This window comes from Durio zibethinus, chromosome 18, assembly GCF_047325235.1.
Source record: "Durio zibethinus cultivar Kanyao isolate XHJ-2024 chromosome 18, ASM4732523v1, whole genome shotgun sequence".
Classification (NCBI taxonomy): Eukaryota; Viridiplantae; Streptophyta; class Magnoliopsida; order Malvales; family Malvaceae; genus Durio; species Durio zibethinus.
The window spans coordinates 14,409,183-14,416,016 of NC_143179.1; positions in this window are offsets into that span (position 1 = coordinate 14,409,183).

Below are 6,834 nucleotides of genomic sequence, written 5' to 3' on the forward strand. Positions count from 1 at the left end.
TTAACTATTCTTAAAGAAGATGTGAATGCAAATATCATCCAATGATGTATACGCAAGTGCGAATCTAATAATGTGAATGCATTGATCTTTGAAACTGTCAACATACAAATATAAGACTATATTCCAAGAATGCAAATGCAAATGGTCAACCATCATGATGTAAAATATAAATGGCTTTTATCACAATGCAAATGCAAATTGTCTTAATGTGAATGTGAATGTCCTTTCCAATATGTAAATGCAAATATAAATATGCACATGCAAAGATGATTATCAGTGATAAAATTGCACATTCCTTTTTTATGATGCAAATTCAACCTACAAAGATATGATTATGAATATTTATCGTGAAGATCTAACTATCATTTTTCTAGATGAATGTGCATGTCGAAATATGCAAATGCTTAAAAATTTTTTCTTTTCAATTCTACTTATTCTTCCTTACACACCAAATTATTTTTCCAACTTTTTCCTTGAAAGTGTCTCTTCTTCCACTTCCATATGTCCTTTTCCTCATTTTTTCATTTATTTTCTTTATTGCCTTTTTACCAACCTTCATTATTTTTTTTAAATAGGATTTCTTAACTTTTTTTTTCTCATTTTCACTCCTATTTATTTACTTTTTTGTTTTCATCTTCAATTCTAACATACCACATACGATGATGTCAAACTTAATGTATGCATCATAAAAAATCAAGAAAACAAACCACTATGTTCTTTCTACTCTTAAAGTGCTCAAAAAAGTCCATTTTCTTTCTTTAAAAATGTTTGTTACTTTTTATTATTTTGTTTTTCTAATAAAAAATAATTTAAATGATTTTTTTATTCACTACAAAAGTGCCTAACTAGTCAATAAAAAATTTTCAAAATGACCAACAAAATTGTCCCATATAATTAAATTCTAAGATAAAAAATAAGGAAATATCCAACTTGAAGAGAACAAAAGAAATATATACTCTTCCATTTAGGCTTACAAATAAAACATAAATATTTTTAAAAAGTATGAATTCCTTGAAAATCAAATATTATGACACTCTTTTTAGTCTCATAATGGGGCATTTTAATATATGTCAAAGCTAGTTATAATAGGTTCAAAATTTTGGAAAGTCAATTTGGAATAGAAAAAAAGCTCAAATTTTCATTATCAATCTTTTTAATGGATCTCAAAATTTCATAGAACTATTATTCTTTAGGTTTTTTTTAGTTTACCATTTTGTAAGGTTTTCACCTTACAACCTTTTTCTTTCATCTTTTTGTTTTTGCATTTTTCTTGATCGTTCCATTATGCACTTAATAACTCAAATTTAATCCAAAATGAGTTGATGGATTAAATAGGTTGTTAGACAATGAAAGAAGACAAAAGACTCACAAGTTTTATGGTGATTGCGTAAGAAAAAACTTTTTAATTTAAGCATCTATATTTGACCAAAATGGATTTTTTTAAAAACGTAATGAAGACTAAGGTTTGGAGTTCTGAAAGAAAAAGATAAATAGGCCTAAAATGTGTTTAAAAGTTATTAAATCAAGGATCATTTCATATGATATGAAGGTTTCCTTTAGGACATTTGTCCATTCATTTTTGACACTTATCATTCTATAATTTTATTCCTTTTTCTTTTCTTTTCTTTTCTTTTGTTTTTTTTTTTTTCACTTTTTTTTGTACGTTCTCATTTTTTATTAAATGATTTCAAAACTTTTTAGGTACTCATTTTATTGGATATTTGCCCTTAACATATAAAGTTCCTTTTTTATACTTAAAATGGGATTGTATGATTTTTAAACATGTCTTTTTTTTACCTTAATATACAGGGTGATCTTTGGTTATGGTTCATTTAGAAAGAATTCAATAGATTTAAAAGGGGAATCAAATGGATAATTTTCAAGTTTATAAAAAAATAATGAAATATGAGCATTTGTTTTCTCAAATACAATTACTTGAATTAAAGAGCAATTCCTTTTAAGATAATGGGTCAGTGGAAATGCTTTTTTAAATTTTTTGTTGGAATTTTAATGTTTTCTTGTCATGGTCTTTTAAAAATTTTTCTATTGATTTTTTTTCTTTTCTTGCTTTTAAAACTTAACCAAATATCTCATGCGCATAAAGTCACAAATAATTTTTTTCTTATTTTGTTTTATTTTCTTATATATTTTTTTGTTTGCTTCCACATAGCCCATACATTGATATATATTGTCAAAGACACAATTCATTGAAGGCATCTTATTTTATTGTGCCACTTCCAATAAAGGTTCATATGATAGAAAAAAAGTCATGTGAAATGAAATCATTTAGTGTATCAATTTGTTCAAGTCACTTTAAGAAAAAAAATGATTAGTCATAACTCAATTTGTCGTAAAGGTAATGAGTAGTCTTATTCTTTTGGTTGATGTGCCCTAAAACATGGAATAAGGATAATTTTGGGTACATAATTAAGACATTTATCTATTTATTGTATTTTGAGGAATGTATGGCTTTGGTTTTGGTATGTTTGAAGCTATAGCCCAGTTTTGACACTTATCAAATTACCAAAATTTAGATTCACAAAAGGAGTCATTTTTGCTTGATTTTAAAAGAATTCAAGAAAAATCTTTTTCTAAATTAATTGTTTCATTGCTTATTGCTTAAGAGAATATTATTATTTTTTTATACCTTATTAAGATCACATGAAGATAAGGTTCATGGAATTCAAATTTATGTCCCTTGAAACAAAAATTTATAAATTTTTTAAGTTAGGCTTGGATAACATGAAATCATTTATTGGCTTAACTCTCAGCATCCTCGATGGAGTCACTAAACTATCGTAATGTATATACTTGTAAATCTATCGTTAGACATAACTCAGGAATCACCACTAATCTTTTTAATTTAGATATGATTGGTCACCTAATTGAATCTGTTTCATTTTAAAGAGAAATCTCAAACTTGAATCGGATATCTTTAAAAAGTAAATTCTAGTTTATAAAATTAGAACTAGGTTTAAGAGTTCGGTTACGTGTGAAAAATGTTATAATACCCTCATAAGGCCCATCCAAATGACAATACTAAATTGATTTCGTGTTATCAAAAGCCTTAAAAAAATCTTATCATATAATTAATTATTGAGTATTATCCTAAATTGCCTCCAATAATTTGGTAGAAAATTAAGAGAATTCATTTACCTTAATACTATACAAGAATAATCGTTTCTCTTATAGATGCTTCATTGTCGAATTATTTAATGTTTGTTTTACCAAAATTTATGCATTCTAAAAAATTTTAATTTTAAGAAAAAAATGATACTTCAACTTTTTCCTTAAAAATATTTAAACAAGAAAATTAACATTTTAACTTTTCCTCTTATTTTTTTTGAAAAGTATTTAAATAGAAAATTTGATATTTCAACTTTCTTTTAATTCTTTGAAATTAATTTATATAGGAAAATTAATATTTCAATTTTTCCTCTTATTTTGAAATTGACTTTGTTTTAGGAAAAAATTGATATTTCAACTTTTTCCTTGAATTTTCAAAAAATATTTTATTTTAAGGACAAAAATTAGTACTTTAACTTTTCCTCACATTTTCTTGAATTTTTTTTTGTTTAAGGGAAAATTAATACTTTAATGTTTTCCTCAAAATTTTCCTTTGAAATTTCATCTTGAAAAAAAAAAACCATTTTACTTTTTCTCTAAAATTTTATTTAATTTAAGAAAAATTTGGTATTCCATCTTTTTCCTCAAATTCACAAAAAATGATTTTATTTTAAGGGAAAATTAATAATTCAACTTTTTCCTCAAATTTTCTTGAAATTTTTTTAAGATAAGAAATTAATATTTTAACTTTTTCCTCAAATAAAAGTTTTTTTTAATTTTTTAAAAATATCTTTGAAAATTAAAAAAATATTCAAAAATTAAATAAATGAATAATATTAATTTAACAAATGAGTAAAAATAAATAAATAAATGAAAAAATATAAAAATAATTAAAAAAACCTTAGCCCAGCTTGGCTAATGGAACGTGGCTTAGCTACAAAAAGAAAAATTGGTTAGAACGACTTGAATATTGGCTCAACTTAATGGGAACAGAAGTTGTTCAGAAGCGGGTCATACACTATGTGTTGGGTCGGCATTGGGATCCTAATAGATTAATGCGTGAATTTTGAAAATTTTTAAAGGTGATATTGCATTGTTTTCATCGCAATTTAAATGACCCCGAATCTTTTTTCTTTTTTCAGAACTGCTCCACACTTTCTTCCTCTACCTTTTTGCCTATCTCTTTAAAAGCAAAAAACAATGGTCGGATTCTGCAATTTACGTTGGGATTTATGATTCAAGTCGGAATCTAGCTAAAAAATTTAAGAACTGCCAAAAACTCAATCGAAATCTGGGTTTTTCAGATAAAAATCTAGAAATTTCATAAACATTTGTTAAAAGATCAATTCAACCCCCTAGGCTCTTAGAATCCTTCAAAACACTAACCAAACCAAATCAACTTCATATAACTACCAAATTTCTCAAAACTCTTTATGCCAAAAACTTTTTTATACTTTTTTATTTTACTTCTCTCCAAATTTTTTTTTTTTTGCTGCTCTAATTGCTATCTATTGCTATGTTTTTTGTTGTGTTTGTTGTAATGTCTTCTATGTGTTCTTTACAAATCTTTTTATAAATGGAAATTCAAGTTTGATCAATGTTTTGATAAAGATGGGATTCTTCAAAATTGAAAATTTCACTTTATCACCGAATGAACTTTATCTCTCAGAGAAATTCTTCCTAAATTTCAAACTATATAAAAAAATGGATTTTCACTTAAAGATAAAACTTAATCACTTTCCAACAATTCTCGACCATTTGATTTTTTTTAATTATCTCTCTTTTTCTAACCAATCAGATAAAGTAAAATAAAACAAATATTTAAAGATAAATAAACTTAAAATATAAAAATAAATCAAAATTAAATAAAAAATTAAATAAAGAAGAGTTTAAAAATAATAAAGAATAATCAGAGATAAATATACATATGGATAAAGTAAAAATGAAAATCATGAAATAATTAAAACATAAAAATAAATTTACAAAAAGAAAATTTAAAAATAAAATGGATAACTGGGTTCTGATTAGTTTAGATTAGACTTGATAATTTTAAAAATGTCATAATGACACGACACAAAAATTATATGAATAAAGAATATAAAAATAACACGACTTAAAACTTTAGAAAAATCATAAATAGATTAAATAAACTAAAAAAATTATATTTTATGTTTTCATATCGACATAAATTATAATACGTGATTTTTGTATAAAATACGACATAAATATAATATTTTACATAACACGGTAATGTGAATTATCAAATTTAGTTTGAATTTGATCGGATTAAGCTTAATTATTTGACCTTAATTAAATAGAGTCTAAATTAAATAGAGTGTCTATATCTTAAGTATTAGAATTTTGGTTGCATGAAGATAAGCTTATGCTGTATGGGCATTTATATTTATCATATTTGCTCTTGCATGTCCCAACTTCCTCCATTATGTTTTCATCTCTTCGTCCTTGCAGTTTGCAAGAAGATAAGTTTATATTTTCTGGGCATTTATAGGTGTTGCAGCTATTCATGGCAGTAGGAATATTGAGTCCGTCCTAATCTTACCTTGAGTTTAGCCTTTGTCTACCTAGATTGAATCTGTTTGGGAGTATTTCATCTCCAATTTTTTTTATTATAATAATATAATTATTTAATTATATTAAAAAATTATGTAAAAATCTATTATTTATAAGTATGAATTTTATATAAAATTTTAATAATTATATATAGTTATAAATTATAATTGATTAATTATATTATAATAATCATAAATGATATAGTCCTTTTGCGTTGCTAGCAGCCTTGTGCAATGTTCCATCCTTAGGGCCTTGAAGGCTTTAAGCATCGGATTTCGAGGGATAGAACAAATTTTCCCATGTGCGTGTGAGTTGTTACTCCTGCCTGCATAGGCCTTTGAGATTGAGATCATAGTTGATTCCCTTTGCTCTATAGGAAGCAATGGATGCGAGTTTGCTTCAAAAATTAGAAGATAAAAAAAAAAAAAAGTTTCTCTTGCTTATATTGGCAAGTGAGTTCCCTTTTGGATAGAATTCATAGAGAGGTAATTGGTACTTGAATTCACGATGAAAATAAAATAGGTAGAATTGGATTAAAAAGAGTTTAACTTTCAAAGTAGTTTAAAAAACACAAGTTAAACAAAAAAAAGTGATTCATGCGTACGAAAGAGTGGATGTTAGTGAGCTAACCCTTTGCCAGCAGGCTTTCCGGAGAGGTCTCCAAATCTTCTGCATGTGACTGGTCGCTTTTTCTTTTTCTAAAAAGAAGAGGAACTCCAAATTTAGATGGTATGATAAAAATATTATAATTTTTATCATAATAAAAAATAATTAATAAAACATAAAATATATAAAATTAAAAAATTACAATTACTTTTATAACTTTTGAAAGGTGCTTAAGTTTAAGATTTATTGTTTGAGCTAATTTTTTTCGAAATATAAGTTCATATTTAAATGAATGACCAAGAAAAACCTTTTTAAAGCATAATTAATTTTATTTTATACAATTAGTAATGTACATATATTATAATATAATTGTATATAAATGTTGACAAAATGTATTATTGATTTTTTTGAAAAATGTAATTATTGGTTTTAAAGGGGTAGTAAAAGTAATTTTGATTTTTTTAATTTATTTTACAAATTCAGATGATTTCATTAATTATGTCTTGTCAGATACCAAATAATAAATATTTTTATTGGACCGGACTTTTTAAAATTCCCCTGGAGTACCTATCGTTTTCTTCATCAATCAGT